Raw genomic sequence first — 26876 nt, forward strand, 5'->3', positions numbered from 1 at the left:
GGGCATGAAGACCAAAAGCCAGGGGTTAATGAAAAGTATCTTGGAGGGTGTATTTTTTCAATAATTAATATATGTATATGATGCCTGCCTATCATTTATATATATATGCACTGAATGAAAAGCATTATATATAATAGGCTCATTGTAAATGTATGTTGAATAACTTCACTTGAACATTTAATCCATGAAGAGTAAAAGTGGATACTTTATTAGTAATAGTTATTTATTGTTAGAATCTGAGCTTAACTCTGTATGCAAATTAGACCTCTATAAGCATGTTTAGAATACTGAAGGGCAGACTTACCAGGAAGCCATTTATGCATGCCTGAGGAAGACTTGGAATTTCTTCCCATCAGAGAGATGAGTTTGACCAAGGAAATAAATGAGAAGATTGGGGGACAGTCTTGACACCTGGCTGTGGAATTGGTTTCCATCCTGAACTCCACTAGACCTTTTTCTTTTATATTTTTAATACCAAGTGCAAACAATATGATAGTATCACTTCATGTTGCACTTACTTGAGTACTAAGAAGGTTGATCATTTTCTTCATGGATTTATTGGTTATATCTAGTTTCTTTTCTGTGAAATTTCCAATCATAGATTTTATCCATTTTTCTATTCAATTGTTTGTCTTTTTATATCAGTCTTCCCTGTATATGATTTTTGCAAACTCTTCCTTAAATTTGTTACTTATACAAGACTTTAGATCTGATTGTTCATATTTTGCTAAAAATAATCTGTTTTAGATTTATTAACATAAAATCATATGTTCTATCCTATTCTAATCTAATCTTAATTATCTCCCCCATTTATCAAGTCCACATCAAACTTTATATTTTATTAATGTTCCTTTGAAATTTATTAATTTTTTGTTCCATTTCTTTAAATTTCTTTCTTTCTTTATTTATTTATTATTTTTGAGGGGTGGGGAGAAGGACAGAAGGAAAGGGAGAGAGAGAATATTAAGCAGGCTCCACATCCATGCAGATCCTGTCTTGGGGCTCTGTCTCACAACCCTGAGGTCATGCCCTGAGCCAAAATCAAGAGTGGGATGCTTAACTGACTGAACCACTCAGGTGCCCTTCTTTAAATTTATTTTATCGTGCTTGTCTTAGCTTCTTGAGTGGATTCTTACTTTGTTTATTAGTATTTTTTCTAATAAATTATTAAGATTCTAAATGTTTCTGAGTGTTACTGTGATGATACCTCTAACGTTTTAGTATATATTGTACTCACTGAAAATTATTTCTAAATGATACCTAATTGCCATTTTTAATTTTCTCCTTATACCTAAAATTATACATGGAAGAATACTTTTTAAATTGGGTAGTGGATATATTTGTTTTTTTAATGATAATTTCCAGTTTTATAACATTATAGGTAGAATGTGGCCTCTATAATTTCTAATATTTGGTACGAGGTAATATTTTCTCTGTGGACTAATTAACGATTGGTCTTTTTAAAATGTCTAACAAATATTTAAATATGATTGTGTCCTCCAGTAGTCTCCTCTCTCTGCATTCTTAATTTCTTTAGTAGAACTAAGGAGCCTCTTGAAATTTCCCGTGTATGTCACACTCTTTGGCAGTTTTGGGGACCTTTGCTCAGACATTTGCTATTCCTGGAGTGTTCTCTTTCCTTACCTTAATGTGGCTAACATCTATTGTCCTTTATGGTCATTTCAGAAAACATGGCCTGTGTGATTTCTATAAACAGTAACTTCAAATGCTATTTTCTCTACAAAGGATTCTGTAAACTTCTTCAAGACTATACTAGGTCTACTTGTGGGCCTCTCCCCTAATGCTTTACTCTTCCTCCTCTGAATATGGTACTTGAATATCTACCTGACTTTTTATCATTAGGCTACAGATCACTTTGGAGTAAGGGTTGTATCTCCCATTCCTAGCTGGGTTACTGGCATCTTGAAGGTGGTATGTAAATATGTGTTGAATAACTCAGGAAAAAAAGTAACTGTACAGATCATGAAGGAGATCTGATATTACCCTATAACAGAGAGCTATTGAACTTTTTCTCCATGCCAGACATTGTGTTAAGCGTCATTCAAATATAATCTCTAATCCTCAAAACTCTGAAAGAGAGGTGGCTGTACAATACAGATAGGAAAACTGAAAGCCAAAGAGGTAGACCATTATTGATGAAAAGTACACGTGTTGGCTTAAAGGGGCAAAATGAGAATGATGGAGGGTAATGAACATCACAAAGAGTAAAGATAGTTCACTGGTGGAGTGACATCAATGAAAATGATGGAGAAACACCAAAACACTGAGCAAACATCAATTTTGTCAGACCTCTGGAAAATTACCAGAAGCTTACAATGAAAAGAACACTGAATAAAGAAAAAGGCAACCGATAACTAGGGTCAAATCTCAGCAGGCTCCAGGGTGACAGACACTGTAACCCAGGATAAAACAGCAGGACCTTGCTATCATATATTGGCAGAAACCTGGGGAGTGTGTGGGAATGGTTTCTGAAGTTGTTAGACCAAAAAGGAAGGAATATAACACTGAAGGTCTGTGGTGGATAAAAATCATCTTAGGAGGCAGCAGTCTATCTCATGGAATATGCTGGTTGTCCACTACATCTGGAGTAAGAGCTGGTTGAAGTGAAGGGCTATACTGATTTATGGGGCACTTGCTAATGGTTTGGCTGAATGGTTAGAGACTTTGAAGAAATAAAATTGGAAGATCGGTGACAAATATCGGGAAGAAGTATGTGGATGGATCTTTCAGAATGGACACAGAATATGAAGATATTTCTGTCTCATATAAATGCTAAAAATGATGTCCACCATAGAGGAGACACTTAAGTAGACAAAAATAATGCCATTGTGGATGTCAGTCAGCCTCTTTCCCCAGCCAAACCAGTTCTTTTTTTTTTTTTCCAAACCAGTTCTTGTTTAATGGACCGATGAACAGAGTGGCCATGATGGTAGGAATGTAGGTTATGCATAGACACAACATGAGCTTCCTCTTACCAAGGCTGACCTGGCTATCATTAACCTGTAGCCTAATCTGCCAACATTAGAGATCAACACTGAGTTCCCAATATGGCACCATTCCTGGGTACCACCCTGCCACCTAGTGGCAGGTTAATTGCATTGGCCCTCTTCCATTATGGAAGCAACAAGGATTTGTCCTCACTGACATAGACAAATATTTTGGATATGGATTTGTCTTTCCTGAGAGTAGTATTTTTTCTAACACCACCATCTGTGGATTCACAGAATGCCTGACCCACCATCATAGCATTCTACTTAGCATTTTATTAGCTCAAGAAATACATTTCACAACCAAGGTGTAGGGCAAAGATGGGCTCATGCCTGAAACTCAGCTGGCCTTACCAACATATATCATCACCCAGAAGTAGTTGGCCTGTTTCAAAGATGGAATGGTTCACTAAGGACTGATGGCATTAGTTGGGAAATAATACTCTGAAAGACAAAGTTCTGTTTTACAATGTGTAGTTTATGCTTTGAATCAGAGACCATTGCATTGTGTGGTTTTTCCCATGGCCAGAATCAAGGGGTGGAAGTGAAAGTGGCTACTCTCACTATTATAACCCCTTGCAGAATTTTTGCTTCTCATTCTGGTACTTTTGAGCTCTGCTGAATTACCACAAGGGGGTAATTCTTCCACCAGTGGATATGATGGCTCCACAACAATGGCTCCACCAGATTGGAAAATGAGAATTCCACCTGGTCATTTTGGGCTCCCTATGTGCACCAAACCAGGAAAGAAAAGTGGGAGGGGTGTGCTTAAAAGGAACAAACCTACTGGCTAGGGTGACTGATTTTGATTACTAAGGGTAAAGAGTAAACTTGGTTGCTACTATACAATAAAGACAAGGAGAACTGTATCTGAAATTCACAGGCTTCTCTAGGGTGCCACTTAGCACTTCCACATCCAATAATAAAGGTTAATGGAAAACTACATCAAGTGAAATTGGCAAGATGATTGAGGACTCAGGAATGAAGGTTTGGGTCACCCATAAAGTAAAGAACCCAGAACAGCTGAGGTTCTAAGGGTAAAGGAAGTATGGAAACATGGGATGGTAGATGAAAGATGCCATGAATATCAAATATGACCTTGTGACCAGTTACAGAAATGAGGACTGTAGTAGCTTAGAAAACTTTCTTTATGCTTGTTATATGTGTATGTTTATTTACATATGTTAATTTCCTCTTCTTCCCATTAAAAAAGTTCATATATGAGTAATTAGAGGTTAAGAAATTTATTGGAGGTAATAAATTAGTGGAATTTTTGTAGGTAACAATTATAAATCGACTTAAATTTAGATAACAATATTTTGTAAGACAGTGACTGAATATGAAGAGTGATTAATATAGCCCATGATGGACACAATGACTGTTGGGACTGTATCTTCCTACTTGGGGAAAGAGTGGGAACTTCTTTGTGAAAAGGATAGCTGTGTCTTGTTGCAGGAGGGTTTGAACGTGTGTGGAAGAACACAAGTGATAGCTGAGTAGTCAAGTGTGTGAACTGTGTCAGTTTTCAATTATTTGTCTCTCATCTCTAAATATACCTTCCAATGATAGACATACTTTGACAGTATGATTTTGTGAATTCCAACAATTACAAGCTTTTGAAATTACTTTTAACCCTCACTATGCCTTGACTAATATTCAATATATTTTAATTTGTGCATTCCTCTTAACTGTGATATCCTCAGATAGAAGTTAGATCTTATTTCTTATTTACCATCCCATGTCCAACAAGCTGCTTATTCCTTTAGTGATACATCTTGAATGCCAAAGCCTTAAATGGGGTATGTAGTTCTCTGGTCAAATTCAGACAGTAACAGTCAACACAAGGCCACTTCTTCATTCACAAATAGCATTCCTCATTCCTGTATTTTTCTTTTAAGAAAGATAGGCAGCAGTTCCTTCTTTCTTTTTTAAGAATTCAATGACCAGAGTCCATCGCTGTAATATCAATATTCAAAGTTGAATTCCTGATATAACAAGGCAAATCATGAACCCTTCAAAAAATGATTTATCTCTTTTTCCATATATGCCTTTAGTTTTACATTATCATCTTTGATTAAAATCCACAGCACTATGAACAAAGAGACAATATATCTGATTGAAATTTTACTGCACGAACAGGTGGCCAAGCCTAAGTCTTCATATTATTCAGTCATTATTTTTTTTTTTTTTTAGATTTTATTTATTTACTTGGGTGAGAGAGAGATAGTGAGAGAGAGCATGAGCAGGGGCAAGTAGGAGAAGAAGGCTCCCCGCTGAGCAGGGAGCCTGACGTGGGGCTTGATCCCAGAGTCCTGGGATCATGACCAGAACCGAAGGCAGATGCCCAAACGACTGAGCCACCCAGGCACCCCATTCAGTCATTATTTTAATAAGAATATTTTAACTTATTTCCATTCCAAGGTATGCAAAAATCAGATGTGAATTAATGATTGCTGTGAATTCTACATTTTAATTTTTTTAAGATTTATTTATTTTTATTTTAGAGGGAGAGAGAGAGAACAAAAGAGCACACAAGTGGGGGGCAGAGGAAGGAGAGAATCCTCAAGCTGACTCCCTGCTGAATGCAGAGCCTGATGCACAGCTCCATCCCAGGACCCTGAGATCATGCCCTAAGCTGAAATCAAGAGTCGGATGCTCAACAGACTGAGCCACCTGGGCACCCCAGTGATTGCTGTGAATTCTACATTTTAATTAGATTCCCTATCAATTGATAATCCTGGGGAAAAAAACTAGAGAATTGAACGATTTCCACATTACTTAGGTACTTAACCTGATTGCCCTTTTGCCTTCCTAATTTTCTCAGAGACAAACTTCCTTGGGGAATTCCCGTAAAGTGAATCCCAACACTCAATTTGTGAGCTTCCCTAAAACATTCTAGGAAAATGCAGTATCTTGTTGACACTTAATCTAGAATTTCTGGAAGTCCAGACTTTTAACCTAGTGTGAGAGTAATGCATCTGTGCATTCCTGTGTGTGTGTGTGTATGGGTGTGCACCTATGTAATGAAGGCTACTGTATGACAGAGATGAAATATGAAAAATTTTATAATGATCTCACAACAGTACAAGTATTAAATATAGAAAAATATTAACTCTTTTAAAAAGGAAGGTAGTATCTTTAAAATGCAGTTGAAACCACATTAATAATCTTGAATTCTATATTTTTCAGGATAATATTCTATTGAGGGAGTGATAAAAAAATTACATTTGAAAAACCTTTGCTACCCAAGTTTTGAAAAAAGTTTAATAATAGACACATAGGTTGAGAAGTAACAACTAACGGTCTTCCTCTGAATAGATCCTCCCCTCCCTCTGGCATTATGCTACAGAGAGGTGTTTAGTTCTGGCTTGTCTTTACTTAGAAGTTAAAGTTACAGCTAGACCAGACTAGTGATATGACAAATAATATCTGGAAATAAAATTAATATATGAATGTAAATAGGTTTTGTTGAATATATTAATAAATTGTAGCCCTTCATAACTAGGTTCAAAATTACTGGATACATATGTAGTTAATAAAATATTTATTAACATTTCAAAAGGAACAACCTTTTAAAGTTTTTGGATTTGAGACAGACAGACAGTGATAAGATAGGCAGGAGGTATGGAGATAGAAAGGGATGTGACAGCATTTCTAGTGGGAGAGACATAATAAGAAAGGCAAAAAAAAAAATCAAAAGGAAAAAACAATACGTAATGGATTGTTAATTTTGTTTCATGTATTGAGACATATTTGTTTTTTATTTTTACACATAAAATAAATCTTTTTCACCATAATTAAGAACCACTTCTGCATAGGCAGTGATTGATGAAAATGTTGTCCATTAAAAGCAGGGTTATAGCTTATAATTTCTCATCTGCAAAATGAGTCAATAATATTTGTCTCCTGGGGCAGTTTGAGGGTGGAATGAGACCCAGTGTTAATCAAATGAGGCAAGGAAGTCATGCTTAAGCTTCATAGTCTAGGAGACTCCAACGCATATCTTAACAAACATATGAATTATCTCCCAATGAGATCACATTGAACACCCACCAGAATGGCTAATGTTGTTCAGAATATGGAGTATCTGGAACTCTCATATATTGCCAGCCAGAGTATAAAAAGGTACAATCCCTTTGGAAAACTTATAGTAGCTATACCCACCCTCTGGAACTCCATTCCTGCATATATACCAAAGAGTTCATGCATCTACAAAATAACTTGTACAAAAATGTTCATAGCAGCCTTAGTGATAATAGCCAAGTGGTAAACAAATATCCATCAAGAAACAAATACCATCAACAGAAGAATGGAAAGACAAACGATGATATGCTCCTACAATTGGATGTAACAGCAATAAAGAGAACAAACTAGTGATAGATGCAACAATGCGGATAAATAAGTCTTAAAAAATTAATGTTGAAAGACAAGCCAGTCACAAAAGTTGCCATACTGAAGAGTTCCACCTATGCGAAGTGGAAAAGCAGGACAAATTAATCTGCAGTGACAGGAGACAGAGTGGTGGTTGCTTGAGTCTTGAGGATGCCATGGGGATTGACTGGTATGGGGTACAAGGAAACTTTGTGGGGTTCCTAGAAATGAGTGATGGTTATATGGGCATACACATTTGTCCCAAATTCTAGAGCTTTAGTACTCATAGATTTGTGCATTTGCTATAGGTAAATTATACTTTAGTAAAGTATGTTACCTAAATAAATGAATGAATGGACAAATTAGTGAGTATATACCATCAATTTAAAAATAATTGCTAATTGTACTACTACTACAACAACAACAACTACTACTACTACTAATTATTATTATTATTATTATTATTATTATTATTATTAGTGTTTTTCCATACTGGATGCCAAATGTCTATGTCATATCCACAAGTGGGGTGGGGGTGGCTTGAGGTAAAAAGAAGATAATAGTCTCTGAGGCTCAGTACAGTGAGCTCTAGAGGTCCATTGGGATTGAATCCAGGCTCAGTTCTTTGCTGGCTCTGAATTTAGGCAAGTCTGCCTAAGTTCTCTAAACCTTCATCCCCATACTTGATACATGGATAATAATTACACCTGCTACAGTTTTATGAAGACTGAAACATTTGTAAGATAACCTATCACATGTAAAACAATACCTATTATCATCTATCATTTTTATTTTCATCATTAAAATGCTTGCTAGGAGTGCCTGGGTGGCTCAGTTGGTTAAGCATCCGACTCTTGATTTCAGCTCAGGTCATGATCTCAGGATCCTGAAATTGAGCCCTGCATCAGGCTCCATGCTCAATGCAGAGTCTGCTTGGGATTCTTTCTCTCCCTCTCTCTCCTTTCCCCCTCCCCCCGCTCCCTCTGTCTCTCTCCCTCTCTCTAAAATAAATAAATAAAGTCTTATAAACAAATAAAAAATAAAATGCTTGCTAATTTTTGGCAGGCTATATTGAAAATGGAATTTTAACTTAGTTTTTGGTATTATACTTTTAGTCTTGCCGAAGTCCTTTTGTTTTTTATTTAAGAGATATATAAAAAAAATCACTTTCAAATTAATTCATGTTATCTTTTGATTGCTATTTATGGTTAATCACTCTGGTGACAGGTTGGCTTTTCTGAAGGTTGGTATAATCAACATGATTAATATAATCTCCTCAGAAAGTAAATGTTTATTTTACTAAAATGCTGCTTGAAAGGAGAAACTTTGCTGTATCCATGGCTATAGCTATCTTTTATGCACGTGGCCCAGTGTATAGTACATGCATGCCTAACAAATGAATTGATAATTTAATATATTTGGTAAATAAAAACCTACTCCTTAGCACTGTAACATGCCCAGACTCTCCGCCTGTGAAAACGAAGAAGGCTGCAATTTCAAAAGACTGCTAGTCTGTATATTTCACGCAGTGTATGAGGACTTGCTAAAATAGAAGTCTCAAAATAAGATAAACTTTGCTTCCAGAAATGGGTTTTATACCTGGCTCAGAAATGACTTTCTTTGGGGCACCTGGGTGGCTCAGTCAGTTAAGCCTCTGCCTTCAGCTCAGGTTATGATCTCGGGGTCCTGGGATTGAGCCCTGTGTCGGGCTCCCCACTCAGCAGGGACTCTGCTTCTTCCTCTCCCTCTGCCCCTTCCCCCAACGCATGTGCTCTCTCTCTCAAATAAATAAATAAAAACTTAAAAAAAGGAATTATTTTCTTTGGATGCATGGGACTTTGGATGATCACAAGACAGCAACGGCCTTGAGATTGTGTTGGCATGACTGGAGGTGACTGGAGAGATGAGAGCAGGAGTTAAGTGGAGAGAGAGAGAGAAAAAGAAAAAAAACTCCATTACCAGTGGCAGCAAGCCAGAAAAGGGTGTTGGACCAACTTCTGGGCTCCTACAAATTTCTATGAAGTTTGTCAGATTATTTTTCCACAAGTATTGTAGTTGTTTGAATGGAGCTCAAAGTCAAAACCACTCCGTTGCACCTCTGACACACTTGCTTTTCTTTACTTCTTCCCGTTTTGATGTCAATGGAATTTTATCCAGTGCTTTACTTCCGTAGCAGATGACAAAATCCAGACTTAAAATACAGCCACAGATTAATGTGGGAGAGTTCTGGATTAAATATCCTGTCAAAAAGCATAATTGAAATGTTAATTCTATGAAAGTATTTGGACCGATGAGTCACAAGGAAAATAGGCTGAGTTGTGAGATATGTTAAAATAAGAAAATGTTTATTTTCATTGAATGGAAACTAGAATGGAAAGGAAAGGTCATGGAGAGTAGTTTTAAGAAGCAAACATTTGTGGAATTAGTTTTTATACTGTAAATAGTTAGAAATAATTATAAAATCAGATTGTGTCTATACCTATTCACCCACTTGTTCATTCAGGGAGGTAGTACCTGCCCACCTCCAGTGGCATTTGAGAATGTGTAGGGGTGTTTATTATTTCACAGAATGGGGGCTACTACCGCGATTGAGGGTGAGAGAGTATGTGTGTGTGTGAGATATCAATTTTTCTTTCAAAATGCTAATATTATTCTTGGGAAACATAGTATTACGGGAAACAGTGTTATACATAGCTTTGAAAATAATACTGAATATAGTTCAATGTATAAATCAGTTCATAAGGAAACTAGCATACAAACCCAAACTGAGAGTCATTCTGCAAAACAACTAGCATGTACAGTTCAGTAATATCAATTTGGTGAAAGAAGGAGAAAAGTAGGGACTAATGTAGATTGAAGGAGAATAAGGAGACATATCAACTACATGAAATGTATAATCCTATGCTAGATTCTGACCATTTGGGGGGGAAAGACAGTATTGGAACAATTGGCAAAAACTGAATTTGGATTATATATAAGATAATAATATTGTAACAATGCCAAATTTCCTAAATTTTATCATTGAATCATATGGAAAATTGGGGAAAAAATGCCCTCGTTCTTAGAAAATACATGCTTTTTTGTATAAAACATAATGAAGTATTTAAAGGCATATAAATACATGAAAGCATATATGAAATATATGAAGTATTAAAGGCAAAGAGTTATGGCGAATTCAACTTACTCTCAAATGGTTCAACCCACAGAACCTAAGATTGGGTATATGATAAGTTGGTATCCACATCAATACTGATATCTATAGCCATACCTATATCTATCTATATATAGAGTAAAACAAGTTGAGAAAATAGTAACAGTTTGCAACTCTGGTGAAAAGTATATGATATTTTGTTATATTCTTCTTGGAACTTTTTCTGTAAGTTTATTTTTTTACTAAAAATGTTTTTTTAAAGGAATGAGATCAGGAGATAACGCTTTGTCTAAGGGCTGCAGGGATACCTATAGAGTAAATCTGCTTCTGAAACAGGACAATTGCAATGTCATATATGACATATGATGGTTTTAATTAAATAGCCGTTTGGAATATACTATTAGCTAGAGCAGTGATATTTCTGAGATGCAGGGAAGTGACTCATTGCCAATGTTTAAAAAATTTCAAAGACAAGTCTATATGACCCAAACACATGTCATTAAAATTCGGTTTTAAAATAATAAAGGTGATTATCTTCCACCTTAATCAAAATAACTACAGTTTGATCAAATTTTTCAGTTTCTGAAATGCTGTTGGGAATTATGTAGCCTTATAAAACCAATCCAGATTACTGAGTTGAGTTGAACTGAACTTGGAATTTACCTAGTACTATTTGCCCATCGTAGACACAACCAGACCTTCTGGATACATTTTGATTCATGGTCAAGATATTACTGTTTTGTGGTTAAATATGAGAAAAAAGGTCCTAAAATCAATTTATAATCACTCTCTCTGTCTCTTGCTCTCACCGCATTAGTACTCATATGAGCATGTGCTCTTTGTTTTTATATACTGGTAAAAGTATATTTAAAATGTCACTGTCACTTCATGCTTTTTGTTGCTCTGGGGAGTACCTATACCACTTGTGACCTTTGGCTGTGTCCCTGAGATGTTGTAGCCTTTGCAGTTAAGGGTAATTGGCAGTTAGAATACACTTTGTTCTGTACAGTGTTAAAAAATGGACCCCTTTGTTTGGCCAACCTTCATGAACTTCCGTTCACTTCAATGGCAAGTGAAACATTTGTGTAAGAAAGAAATATTGTCTTCAGTGGGAAATGCATTCCATGTGTGTTATATTTCATATTATGACAGATTTTTCTTGAGCCTATACTATTTTTATTCACAACATGAATACATGACTTTTTTTAAGGCTCAGTATTTTAAGGCAGCCACTATTTGTATTTGTAGGAATTAATGATAAATATTAAATAGTTTTATAGTTAAATATCATTTTTAACTCAAGTTTTCAATAAAACACTCCCATCCTTTTTACATGAAAAGAACTTGAACAATTCCCTTTCAAATAAAAAAAAAATGCCTATTTTCATGAGACACAGGAATTGGTGCTTAAGGATGGAAGATGAAGGATCACATCAATGTCCATATCCTGTCACTCTCATGAATTTTGCCGGTTTATGTCAGCTTTGTCCTTCCCCTTCAATCTAGCCTTACTCAGCTAGTGATATTACAAGGTCCATGATTCCAGAGGGACATGGCTAATGGTGTCTCTAAGTGGTCTGACATACTATTTGGAGAATTTCTGAGCCATGGGGCAGAGTCCTGGAGACTGATATTTGCAGTGAGAATAGAAGTCTTGTAGTTACATATGTCCCAGGAGAGGGAGGAGCTGTAGGAGTTGAGATGGCATTGATTAGTTGTTAACAGATAGAACCACAGAATTTATAAAGGAAGAAGAAAGGTGAGAAACAAGGAGCACACCCACTCTGATACCCTAAAGAGATTTATGGCTTCTGTTCCTGGAGATGTGTGCATGAGCACATGCCGATTGGAGAATTGCAGGTATCTGAGGACCCCACGTTTGCAACCTCATCAGGTGATAGTGTAGTAGGTTGACAGAGGCCTCTGGCCTTTCTTTCTCCCCTCCTTTCTTTCTTATGAAGCTTCACCATCTTCCTAGTCATTTTAAGAAGTCAACCTTTAGCCCTTTGGGACTTTTTTAAGTACAGTAATTCCATTGCCCTAAACATAAACCCTTTGACACATCCCTTGACAGTAATCCATTCCTTGCAGAGCTTAGGGGCCTGAGCAGCCACAGAATGTTTTCATTATAGAGCTCTGGGCTTCCTCTTGTCTGGAGCTTTAAGTACTGATGTTCAGCCACTTAACAAAGACCGCATTGCGATCTTGGCCAAGTTTGCGACAAGGGAGTACAGTGTCCGGGGCTTATGGTCAGGCTCTATCTAAGGAATCTTGGATTTAATGTTTGCCCTTCCTCTTTTCAATGCCCCCAGCCCCCACTAAAAGATTCTGAACCTATTTTCTTAACTGTTTCAATATAAGTCTAGAAAGTTGAACTTCACTGCCAGGGAGGGAGGGAGGCCAGAATTTGTGTATATTCAACCATACGTGAGGTGAGTGTCTAGTGTTAACAGATTCTGTGTGTATCTCAAAGAGCATCTCCTGTTTATTTATCTGTACCTTAATAGGTCTTGTTCTCAAGAGATTTGCATTCAGAATGTAGTCCAGGACCAGCAGTGGTATCTCCTGGAAGATTGTTATAAATGTAAAATCTCAGGTGGTGCACCAAACCTGCTGAATCAGAATCTGCCCTTTAACAAAATCCACAGGTGATTCTAGCACATTTTAAAGTTTGGGAAGCTCTGGTTAGAGAGGATTTAGTCAATGCTTCTGAATTACTTAGCTTATGAAGTAGGGATCTAATACATTTTTCTATACACAAATAATTAGATGGCTCAGCATAAAAATTATTCTGATAAATGGATTTTTTTCACTTTTTTCCAAATTTATTTGGGAAACTGTTTTATAACTTTTTGTGTCAAACTGTTAAAATAAGTCAGAAAATATATTATCCAGTAGCCATAAGTCTTTAAGAAATAAGGCTCTGATAATCCTGACTGACAAGAAAAGTATTCAGCATATAGGATTGTGACAGGTACTTGTGCTATGCCTGGTGTTTCATATATTTATTCTAAACAAAAACTACATGAAGAGAGTCTCACTCATCATATTTCCCACATGAACACAGGAGGCCTGATGAGGTGATGATCTTACAGCACCACGCTCAGTGAATCCACACTCAGAGCTGTCTCACTATGAATCTCCTCCTCTTTCTGCATGGGAGACAATTTAGAAAAATGGGAAGACTAATTCTAAGCCATCATCTGGAGCAGGTTTCTCAACCTCAGTGCTATTGACTTTTGAGGCTGGATAATATTTTGTTGTGGGGGACTATCCTGTGCATTGTGGAATGTTTAGCAGCACCCTAGACCTCTAACCATTAGATGCCACCTACCTCTCACGCCAAATCATCTTCCTTCCTCCCCCTCTCCCCTTGTCCCCTCCCCTTCCACCCCCACCTTCCACCATCCTGAAAACTAAAAATGGTCCCCTGGGGCCCAAATCACTCTCATTGGAAACCATTGGCCTAGAAGTATGTGTAGTTTTATTTATTACTAGCTTTAATCCAATTTTCTCTATTGTGCAAGTCTTCCATATGAGACTGCTCCCTTCTAGTTAATTAAAAGTTCCAGATAACTGAGGCTTTACGACTTTCACAATTGCTGTCAGTTTGTTTCCTTTGTTTTCTTAGAGTTCTGTACTTTCACAAAACAAAAACAAAAAACAAAACAAAAAAACACCATTCATCTTCTGCTTAATTATCCTAACAGGTGAGCTCACAAGTTTAGGAGTCTTATTATTCTTCAGTGGTTACATTATGATCTTGGCCTATAGGAAGATCAAGAGATGCTCATATCATGGAGACAGTTCTAGTTCAGTAGATGAACAGGAAGGCTTCTGAGCCCACATGCCTCTCCACCACTTCCTAGCTGTGTGATCCTGGGTAAGTCCTTTCCACTCTGTTTTCTCTGTGAAATGCAGTCCTCCCTGATAGGGTTATTGTGAGAATTAAATGAGATGTTCCATTGATACTTAAAATGGTATCTAACCCAGAGAATATCAGCCATTGTTTATTATTATTCCTTTGGGTATTATCTGTACCTTAGGATCTTGTCAAGGACAGAAGGAGGTCTAAGCTCTCTCTCCTAAACACATGCTCTGTGTTTTTAAAATTTTATTCAGATCAAAGTTGTAGCCCATCTTTTACATATTTAAATTGTGTAACATATTTAGCTCCCATCACAGAATTTTCTGTATAGGAGGTGAGAATATCACTGAAACACATGAGCTGATTGTTAAAATTGGCTACTCTTGATTCAATTCATAAAAAAGTTCAAAGGTGAACCAAACTAATCAATGTGAGAGAGGGTTACATTTGGTGCTTTGGAATGGGGGTGAATTGAAGGGAGCGCAAAACAGTTTTTGCCGGGGTATTCATGTTCTATTTCTTTTTGTTTGTTTGTTTTTAATTAATTTTTTTAAATTAAATTCAATGTTCCATTTCTTTTGATCTGGGAGTTGGTTACAAGGAAGTGTTCAGTTTGTGAAAATCCATCGAGCTATTCACTTGCAATTTAAGCACATTTATCTCTTATATTTCAGTAAAAGTTCAAACATATGCACATATTAATTATAGAAAAATAAAAACCTTGTCATACATATTGTTTATTAGAAAGGTAAACACTCTCAGAGATAATTCATTTTTGTTATTTTGTTGCATTATGGTTCCTGCATTATACCCATGGTTTTCTAGGGAGGCCTGATTTCATAAACTCTGTCTGTGCTTGTGTTATAAATATGGGATGGGTCATGAAAAGAAGTTATTATATGGTTGTTTACATTCACGTAGCCAAATACAAACCTGATTTTTTTTTTTTAACCCAGACATAATATTGAGAAGTGCTATTTGGATGACTTCAACTGTATTTTTAGTCGCTCGTGCTATTGTTAATGTGAAAAATATAAAACTAAATTATAGGTCCCCCTATTTTCATTATGGGACAATTTTATAGCTGTCAAAATAGTTGTATTTCACACTTCCCACATTGACAAGGCTACATTGGTACCAAAGTTTATAAGTTTTTCTTTGGCTTTTTCCTCAGTAACTGGAAAGTTGATAAAGCAATGATTTTGTTGCAAAGTTGTCAAAATAGATAGACCCCACAAAGCAAAGACAGAAGCCTTAACTCCCAGAAAATGATGAAATTTAGGTTATAACCATGAATGGTAAATAGAGGAGCTGTAGGTGGAATCACCATATTGTGCCCAAACCTCTTTCAAGCCAACATTTTCACCCCATTTCCCCCCAAGAACTGCTGCAAAGGAGGAAATTTGATTGGTTGGGGTTCCATGTCTTTTTATTTCTTCTGCCCTATGTCTCCTATGGAAGTACCAATATGTAGAAAACCAGTATTAAGACCCAAGGGCATAGAGTAGGTGGAAGAGGGGAGTAGCAAAAGGAGCAGTTATACTCCTGGTTAAGCCATCACATGGTTTAGAATGGATTGCTCATGAAAGAAAACTTAGTGAATATGATAACATCTTTAAATGAATAAAATTCTCTAGGATGATGTAGAAAATATATTATTCATAATTCCAGCAAAAAACATACTTCTGCAGCATAAAAACAACTAGAAAATGCCCAATAGTAATACTGAAACATCCTTGGTCCTTTTTATTATGCTTGCATTTAACAACAGAAGATTTTAGGATTTATTTACTGAATCCTAAAATGTAATCTTTATTTATAAGGAACAAGTGTTAATTTCACCAATGGGAAGAAATTGTCGTAAATTTCAAGGCAGATTCCTGTTGAGGCTCAGATCAGGTAAGTATCATGACAGATGTCCTTCTTCTTCTAAATAGAAGCCATCTTTGTTTCCCCAAAGAGCATGATGGTTTGGCAGGAGGTTCTCATTGGTCCAATCAAATAATAATGTCTATAACTAGCTTTTCTTTTAAAAAAATTTCTTTGCCTTTTTCCCATTCTGTGTGTGGTAGGCCAGGCCTCTTCAAGTCCTTTTCACAAAGGAAGGCAAAGTGGTTTGTAAGAAACTGCATATGCATTGACTAGGGTTCAAAGGCTAAGATCTGGCTTCGTCCCTGGGGTGCGAGGTGGAATTCTGGTGACAGCGTTGGGCATGTCTTTCATTTCCTCTGTTCACTCAGAGTCTTTGAAAGGTTCTCATTAAGTGCTATTAACAAGCATTAATACAAAGCATGACTACAAAATTCCAGGGAGAATCAAACAGCAGAATGAACAGTGAGGAGAATGTGAGACAACCAAAGTCAGACATTCTTAGTGAAATAAAACTGCCAATGACAGACATGTCTCAAGGGTAGCAAGATAGTTTCTGAGTCTGACATAGAGACGGTAAAGGGATCAGGACCACCAACTACTACTGCACATGCATCTGTACCATAGGAACTCCCACAAGGGAGCAATACATTTGTGTATTAGAAACAAGCGATGTACATGTAACCATAGGACTAAAGGCAGCAACTGTAAGGAAAGGCACCAGCCACACTGAAGAATAAAAACAGTCACATAAGGGAAGGGATTTGGAAAGGGGGCTGCTTTAATAACACAACCCAATAACACATTATTCTCTGGTGGAAATTACACCAATTGTGCCATTTGAGAGAAGATTTCAAACGGCATTCCCGGGATTATTCTTATCTAGATCTCTTGGTTCTGTCAATTCTTCCACCTCAGTCCAGAGCTCCGTAATTCCTGAATTTAATGTTGACCATCTCTCTCAAATACCAACTCACTGTGCATTTGCAGTTAATTCTGTAAAAATGAGGATCAACCTAAACAAGCAAAGTGGACCTGAGACTCACTTTCCTCCCAAAGTCAAGTTGTCCAGTGACCTGCTCAGAGTTTTTGGGTAGCTTAGAGCTCTGTAGTCAGTCAGCCCCTGGAGCAATCACCACAAAGCTGAATAACCCCTGTCTTGGCCTGCCAGAAGGTTTCTCAGCTTAGTGCTACCCTTGAATGGCACTCTGTCATTATGCTATATTTAGGCCATGCAAGTTGTAATTAGCTTTGTTCTGCTGCAAACTGATCCAGCCTCACATGCAATATAAAAGGTAATAAAATAGGTAGGCAGATATAAAAACCTAAATAAGCATCCTCTGCAGAAAAATTTCATGATTCCCAAACTGATGAAAGAACGAAGGAAAGGGGACTTTCATGGCTTCAAAAGCAGCAGGGGCCACCTAAGAAGCCGCTTCTAGGTATGGCCAGCTTGCAGCAGGATGTTTAGTCAATCCCCTCATCTCACCCCCACACCTCCCCCCTACTCCCACCCACTGAGATAACTGTCCTGTAACTTGATAATGTTTGCCAGAAGCTGCGTTTTCTAATATGACATCTCACATCTCTTTAAGGGGCCAAATTTGTCTTAAAGTGGACTTTTAGAATTCCATTGTTCAGTATCCCTGCATTATCTATTCTAGAAATTGTCTGGGATCTGAGCCATCTGTTGTTGTTTTTTTTTTTTTTTAAGATTTATTTATTTATTTGAGAGAGAGTGAGAGAGCACACCTGAGCTAGGGGAGGGAGAGGGAGAGGAAGAGAATCTCCAGCAAACTCCCTGCTGAGCGGGGAGCCCAATGCAGGGCCTGATCCCAGGACCCTGAGATCATGACCTGAGCCGAAGGCAGACACTCAACCGCCTGAGCCACGCAGGGGCCTCCTGAGCCGTCTGTTTTTATCACACACAGCCGTGTGTGCTTACAGGAATGGATGCTGCTTATGAGAAAAAGGCTGGCAGGAAGGTATCAAAACATGAGATCCACAGTGCCAAAATTGCCATTACGAGTTGATATATCCCCTTTCACTCTCCAACTTGGTTATAAGCTGTGCATTTGCAGTTAATTCTGTAAAAATGAGGATCAACCTAAACAAGCAAAGTGGACCTGAGACTCACTTTCCTCCCAAAGTCAAGTTGTCCATAGGTTTTAGTTAAACATGGGTCAGCTATAGATTATCAGTGCTCACTGAGTCATCCAGGTGATGTGCTGGAACAGACCCAGGATAAACATTTTCATATAATCTTTATTCAGCTATTGACAGTGGCTTTCCTTTTCAACATCATGGAAGACTGGGGAGCCCAACATGTGTCAGTTCGTTCAATGAATAAAAATCTAAATAAAGGTAATAGGTGGATAAATGTAAGGAAAGATTTTTAAAGAAAGAACAAGTATGAATTTTATGTAGCCTGAGGTATAAAGAGACAGAAGAGTGAAACAAAGAAAGGAGGCCCAGAGGAAAATAATGAAAATATAGTAATGAGTTGGGATATAATGTGTAACAGTGAACTTGAGGGCAGGAAAATTATGGTTGCTATGTCTTCAGGAGCAAACGATAGAGTGAGCATTATTTCTGGTGTTTGTGGGTTATGAGAGATGAAGGGGTGGGGAAGGGCCCTTCACCCAACTTAAAGGAGGATCCTAAGGGTAAAAAGAGCAGATGGTATCACGCAGAGAAGAGACTTAGATACCAGGTAGATATAGAAATGTTCCCTCTGTCTTCTTCTAACATTCGGTTTGTATGTAGTAAAGATTAGCCAGACACAGGGGACCTTCTAAGACAAAAAAATTCAAGCAATACCTTATATTCTTGGAGCTTTTAATAATTTACTTGAATATTTTTGCATTAATGTTCATATTCAATCTACATAGCTCTTTGAAGAGAGAACGCTCAAGTTCATTTTTCAGATGAATGGACTGGGTCTAGAAGTCAAGAAACTTTCTTGACTAAGTCCTCAGCTAGGTCAAAACAGAGGCAACATTCAAACCTAGATTTGCCTCCTTGTTTAATGCTCTTAAGTTCTTCACTTCCTGTCTTAAAAAGAACTTAAACAGTCCTAAAGGGAAACCAGATATCAAGGATGTTTACAATTTCCAATAGGGCTCTTAAAGAGCACTTGTAATACACAGCCAAAATTTCATCTGCATTTTTAAAACCAGAATGTGCAAAATCCCAGTGCTAGCAGTGTCAGCTTCCATTTCTTGATCAGCTTCAGGAGGCAAAAGTACCTGTGTTCCTCTTTTGGCCACAAATTAGAAAGCATGGAGTTTGGGGCTGACAAAGTAGTTATAAAGGGAAATCAAGGACTTTGAGAAGTTGAGAGTTAAATAAAGGCATTTGGTGATTTCTACTCCTTTCCTTGATGACTTGACAGTTTTGCCATTGTCTCTAAGGGAAGGTATCCAAAGTTCTAGTGCAAATTTCTTCATGTTAATTGAATGCGTTTGTGTTGTTATAATAAATATGCTTTTGTGGGGGGGGCGGCAAGAGGCTTTAATATTATTTTTCTTTTCTGATATTGCGTATTCTAAGTTTAAACAGTGACTATGGTTCAGTTTGTAAGAAGAAGAGAAGGAAAAAATTTAGTTTTTTTAATTACATTTATTCTGTGGAGCTTAGTCTTGAATTTTAAGTTTGTGGATTTTTAAAATCGAAGTGTGCTTTTTAAAAAGACAATTTTAAATATTTCTTTTATGCCATATTATTATAATAAAAAGGCCAGTCCAGTTTTAAGTATTTATACTATTCATAACAAGTGATATGTTTTTCATTCACAGAGGGCTTCATTTGCTTCCCCAAAGTTGACTTTTTCATATTCAGAACCAGACATTTGATGGATTTGACATTTTACAGTTGATGACACAAAATGGAAAAAACATAAACCTCTCACCCCCTCTTCTGCTTTCATAATTCTATCCTGGCTCGACATAATTTTTTTTTTCTTCCCTCAAAATTTCCAAAACTTTTTATACTGTTGTGATAAGACCAAAGTCAGTGAGTTTAAGACTGGAAAGAATTCCCCTTAGGAAATGTTGAAAATGTGATTGGAAGGAAAATGGGTGGGAGGAGAGCGAACACTTGTGATGCTATTTCTTTGACAAGGTGTCAGCTCAGCTCCCTCGGTACCATTCTAAAGAATAGAAAGCCAAACAAGCCATACTTTTTTACTCCAACTCAGATTTCAGTGTTATATTCTTCTTCTTCTTTTTTTTTTTTCTGTATACATTTTTTTTTTTGAAGAGATATTTGACCGCAATAGTAATTAGGGAAATAAAATTAAAACCACAAAATATATTCTTCTTCTTTAAAGAGGTGTGAAGGTTCTCTTTAAGAAGACTCTCTCTATCTGTCTGTACACACACATACATGTAACACACGAGCACTTCTGGCGCCAAATCCAAAGAAAATCAGTTTTAAAAATGTGAGAGGTGCTTGGAAAGTCTTGTTATCAGGCCAAAAACAAATAAAATGAACTTTAAGATTAAATCTTGTAATCATGAACATTAGCTTTCATTCTCTCTTTCTTTTTGACACAAAATTCTCGCAGGTGGTTCTAATTAGACATAAGTAGTGACAGTGGCCAGTTTGACTAAATCCAGATCCCAGCCAAGAGTAATGGAAAAAAGTCTCAGCTTGCCTTCTTAAAAAATGGAATCTATATTGAGACGGTTCAAGGAAATGACGCCTACGACAAGATGTAAAAGCCACGGCTTGAGCCCCTTTGTGTTTTCTTCCTTTAGAGCGTCAAAGCAGCCTAAAACACCTAATGCCATGTTTCTTACTGCTCATTTTAAATTCCATGCTTCTTAGAGAAAGCTTATATTCTTCTAAGACAAATTCTGTCCACTTTGCCATCTTGCAGGAAAAACATAAGCCAGTATGTTATATATATTGTCAATCATTTCCATTCTTTTGTTTGGCATAGTTGAATTGCCATTTGATAATCCTGTCAAATCATTTCCTAAATAATTCACTGTTTTCATTAAAACTCTCAATCACCTTTAGTTTAGCTGAGTCATACAGAAAAGGAAAACATCTTTTTGGAAAGAGTTTCCAAAAATCAATAGGTTAGAAAAACTTTAATTGCTAGCCACCATGTTCTACAATAATAAAATTTTACCCTAGTCATGGTCTCTTTCTTAGGAATTCAAACTAGTGTTCTAAGAAGCAAACACTCATCCCTGGCTAAGAAGTGTCCTTGAAAATCTATGCAGGTATTTGATAGACATCCTGAGTAATTTTCGTATTTCTTTAAGCAGGAGTCCTGCAAACAGTTGTGCCACCGCACAAGGATACCCAGTTATTGGAATGAGTGAGGTTTGAAATTTAGCCCGCGTACCATCCACTGAGCCATAACTCCTTCCTGTCAAAGCACTGAGTCTGCCTAGAAGAAGCTGCAGATTTTCTAAATTGCAGAGGCTGAGCTTGCTGCATCCCACTCATAAATCATTCTTGCAAATCCTATCAAAAGTAAAGTAATTACTTATGTAATTATTTACTTATTTTTGCCTACTCTCTAAATATCTGAATATATCATCAGTCAATGAATCTGAACACCTAATTTCCGCCCCCCCCCCAAATATGATAAGACCTGGTGTTTAAGTCACTGACATCTCACTTTGTGGTTTTATAAGCTCAGGCACCCTAGCTTGCTGAAACATGGGTGTTCTTGGCTGACTGACTCAATGCACATTGATAGGTAGATTAAAAATTTAGGGGATGAGGGGGACAGGAAGAAATACCCAGAGAGTCTGTATGCACCATCCACTATATGGTGGAAAATATGCTCTTGACCAAACAATTTTCAGAGCAGTTGGTGATCTGTTTTCACTTTCTATATACCTGTCTCTAAGATACAGAGTAAAATAGCAACAGTGTAGGGAAATAGCCTTTAAAATTCTAAACTCTTATGAAACATGTCTTCATTTTGGACATTTTGTTGATAATAATTAATATCATCATTATTATCATTACTAGTATTTTTCTCATACAAAACTATGCTTGAATTTATAGTGCTCACAATTCCTGGATATTATCTTTGAGAAGGTGATTTCTTCTGAATTAGCAAGACTAAAAGTGTGAAGGAAAGCAAATCAAAACAGAGTCAACAGTTTATAAACAGCATACATTTGTAAATTTTACTTCTTAGTAGCTCAAGTTGATCTCAACCAAATATCCCTTGAAGTTCTTTTTTTTTTTTAAAGATTTTTAAATTTATTTGAGAGAGAGAGAGAGAACATGAGGAGGGGGAGGGCCAGAGGGAGAAGCAGACTCCCCACTGAGCAGGGAGCCCCGTGTGGGACCCTATCCCGGGACTCCAGGATCATGACCTGAGCCAAAGGCAGTTGCTTAACCAACTGAGCCACCCAGGTGCCCCACCCCTTGAAGTTCTTTTCAGCTCTTGCTCTTTGCAGTTATAAAATACTTTTTCATATCAGTGCAAAAATGACTGCTCTTTATCAGAGGTTAGATTCCTAATGAGGCCCACCTCCTTCAGCAGAAGGCCTGGAATGTCAGTCCCACCATTTCAACCAATAGTGACAAAATAGATATTCCTGGTCTTTTGCTTTGGGGAATGCCTTTGATCTTAGCAGGGGATCCACTGGTGATGAGAGGTGTCCTAGAGAGAAATATCAATCTCAAAAGGTAGAACATATTATCCATGTTGTTCAAATCACCACCAATCTAAGGAATCCCAAGAAGCCTGGAGGAGTTATAAAAGATTCAGCAGCTTATTTCCCAAGGCTTTTCCAATCCAAGGGAGGTGATATATATAGAAGAACTAATTGTCCTGGGATATTATCAAGATTTAAAGAATATTTTTTCGAGTGAGGTTCAAGATTGGACACTTTCAGAAAGGAATCCTATTGAGCAGGCTTGTTTCTTAACTCCAGTCTGCCTCATGATGGATCTGCAGTGCCTCCTGGAAGAAATTCATTTTGCTTCTATCTCATGTGTCCCACTTAAATCTTCTCTTAACAAATAAGACAAAATTTTAAGCAGCTGATTTTGGAATAGGAAATGTTGGCTAGGAATCATATGAAGCTAAAGTCACCTTCGTTGGTTGATTCTTTCTACTCCCTTACTCCCCTCCCTTCTTTACCTTGATCCTTTTTCTCTGGTTGTTGCTTACTGTTTTATTTGTTTATTTCTATATTTAGTCTCTCCCTAGTCAGTGGCAACAGCTAGAAAAATTCCTAGACCGTGCAGTGGCCTTTTGCATCACCCCACTGAGAGCTTTGGTCAGAGGTCTTCCCTGCTCTTCTCCTGGCCAGCAGGATACCTACTGGTCTAACCAACCAGTCTGACAAGATAGACTGACCCTTTTCAAATGCCCAGCTTCCCCTAGCCACAATTTAGATACTCATTCTTTTATCTGTGGAGCTACCTATTAGAATCTACACTTCATGACTTTAGAATCTTATAGTGCAACTTTTAACTTTTAACTTTATCCTGTCAGTTCAGCTTTCTCTTCTGTAGTGCTGAAACTGCCCATCAGGACCTCTGTTTTCTTGTTGACTTTCCTATTGTCTCAAGCAAGGAAGTGAGGAGGGGACTTCAACCTTGCACTATAATCCTAGACCTGCTCCTAGTTTTACTTAAATAGTTGTACTGATTGGCTTTTTCGTGGTAAGTTAACCATGGATTCTCTCCGACAATTTTGTCATGAGCTCGCCTAAAAAACCATAAACTTCACCTCTTTTTTCAAAACATAAAAAAGTTCACAGTAAGTTTCTATAGGTAATGCAGAAGCACAGTTAACAAGATGGGATCCCCAAGCACAACAATTAAATCATCTTTCCATTGGTTTGCTGGGAGATGACAGAGTGAAAAACTCCAGGTGCAACTAGCTCTGAACTCTTCAAAAGTCCCACCTCTGTTCTGTTCTTCATGTTTCCCATTTGTAATTGTGGTAGTTGATGGTGATTATCTCATAGATCTCTTCCAGTTCTAATCTGATATGTAATCCTAGATTTTAAATGTGTACATTTCATTTGAATTTTTCCCAAAAGATGAGATGATAAGACTATTTCAACATAAAAAAATTTTTGCTGTGGCTCACAGTGGCAGTAACCTTTCAAACTATTGTGTAAATATTTCTACTGGTAATAGTGAAGAATAAAATACATGGAATTAGAAGGGAGCAGCTCAGGGAAATCAGTGTTCTCTCCATCCTAGGATTTTTCTTGGCTGAGAGGAGATGAGTGGGTAGGTCTGGCGATGCCAAATATTAATACACTTAGTAGATCTAACTAGTCAGGTTATGGTATAAGGGAAATAATTGAATGTATCTTTCATCTGTTACATTTGTATACTGTACTCATCCACTATGTGGTGTGAGTATTCTTCAGGAAAGAATGATTGATTGCTTGATTACTAACCTGACTTCTAGACTCCATGCCTCATGGTGGAGGCCCAACCCCCATTGGTATTGGAAATGATGCAGAAGGCAAAGAGCTGGGAGCTAGTACAGTGTCCTAAGTCCATAGTGGAAAATTCCCTACTACCATATGGGGAGGGCTTAGGAGAGCAGGGGCAGGAGCATTCGTTGAGGATGAGTGGTTATAAATACCAGGCACACACACGTCCGGGTCACTTTTCTTTTTCCTTTAGTAATAGGCAAGCCTCGTCCTCTCCTGTGACTCTGCCTATTGGCTGACCACTAAGTCAAAGTTACAACCAGAATTTTAAACCTAGAGAAAAGAGAAAGAGGCAAGTGAGTCCTTCTCCTTCTATTCTCTTTTTTCTCTATTTATAAATACATTAGGGGCACCTGGGTGGCTCAGTCAGTTAAGTGTCGGACTCCTGGTTTTGGCCCAGGTCATGATTTCATGGATCGTGAGATCGAGCCCTGTGTTGGGCTCCCTGTTCAGTGGGGAGTCTACTTGAAGATTTTCTCCCTCTGCCCTTCCCCCCACTTACGTGCACACACTCTCTCTCTCCCCCTCTCTTTAAAATGAATAAAACCTTCTTAAAAAAAAGAAATACATTAAGAAGAAAGCTTCTCTTTTTAACAGGTAATGAGAAATTCTGTAAGATTTTAACATTTAGGAGCCTCAGATATCTGTCACCCCAATATCTGACCTTATAGTTAACACATAAACCTGTTAGGAAGGAAGAATGGAAAGGTCATGTTCCTTGGTCCTCAGATAAACTGGTTTTGTAACTCTTGGAAGTTTTGAGAAAAGGGACTATGAAATCAACTCTGAAAGTTGTGGAAGGAGCTCATGATTCTTGCTCATAGATGTTTCATTAAAACAGAATGCTAGGGGTGCCTGGGTGGTGCAGTTGGTTGGGTCCAACTCTTGGTTTCAGCTTAGGTCATTATCTCAGGGTTGTGAAATTGAGCCCTGAATTGGGCTCTGTGCTCAGCATGGAGTCTGCTTAAGATTCTTTCTCTCCCTCTCCCTTTGCCCCTTCCCCCTGTGCGCATACTCTCTTTCTCTCTCTAAAAATAAATAAATAATTCTTAAAAACAAAAACAAAAACAGAATGCTAAAACTCACTGCTACCACATGCAAGGGTTCTCTGCTTCCTCAAACATTTCAGGTATCTGGAAGGAAGGCCTGGGTCCAACAGGCTGGTGTTAGTGTGTAAGGCTTGAGGGCCACTTTGTATTTCTGACACCTCAAACACTGCATGACAAAGAAGATACACTCCATAAGTTCCTGTTGAATAAATGAATGACTAAATGCTCACTGAAAGAATTGATGCCAAATGATCAGCAAACAAATAATATGCATAGAATCTGACTTGAGGACCTTTAAAGTATGAGAGAAGTGAACTCAATATGAATGGTTCGGAAATGATGCAGAAATTCTATGCATGAAAATAAATGAATCAGAATAAAACACAGAGGCATCTTTTCTAGTAAACCATTTTTTAAAAAGATTTTATTTATTTGAGAGAGAGAGGGTGAGAGAGAGAGAGAGGGGGCACGCACTAGTACGGGGGAGGGGTGGAGGGAGAGGGAGTAGCAGACTCCCTGCTGAGCAAGGAGCCCAACCCAGGGCTTGATCCCAGGACTCCCGGATCATGACCTGAGCCAAAGGCAGACGCTCAACCAACTGAGCCACCCAGACACCCCTCTAGTAAACCATTTTTTTTAATGCAAAAATATCTGCATATGTGTACTAAAGGCTGGTGACAATACATCTTCATAAAAAAGTTTAGAAAGCCATTTTTCTCCAGTGATTTTCCATTAACTTTTTTTCCCAGGGTTAACCTGTGCCATACATGCTCTGTGAATATAGAAGTCTATATATTCTTTCTGGACTGTTCTTTTCAATTAGGTCGATGTCTGGAGAGCTGCATGTAATCTTAATAATGCTCAGATTTGATATAAGCCGTTTTAATAGAGAAGGACTCTTTGAAGGTAAGCAAAAGGGATAATAACTCTTGGCAGTATTGTTGTTCAGGAAATTTCAATTCTTTCATAGGAAACTGAAAATACTTAGAGGATTAAAGTGAATACAATACACAGATGAAAATCTCCATTTGGAAGCTGGCTTTTCTCAAACAGTTCTGTGTCGACTGTTCTAACAGTTGTCCCACTTAGCCTTAGACTCTTCCTGCTATAGGGTATAGC

This window comes from Phoca vitulina, unplaced genomic scaffold, assembly GCF_004348235.1.
Source record: "Phoca vitulina isolate PV1807 unplaced genomic scaffold, GSC_HSeal_1.0 scaffold22, whole genome shotgun sequence".
Classification (NCBI taxonomy): domain Eukaryota; kingdom Metazoa; phylum Chordata; class Mammalia; order Carnivora; family Phocidae; genus Phoca; species Phoca vitulina.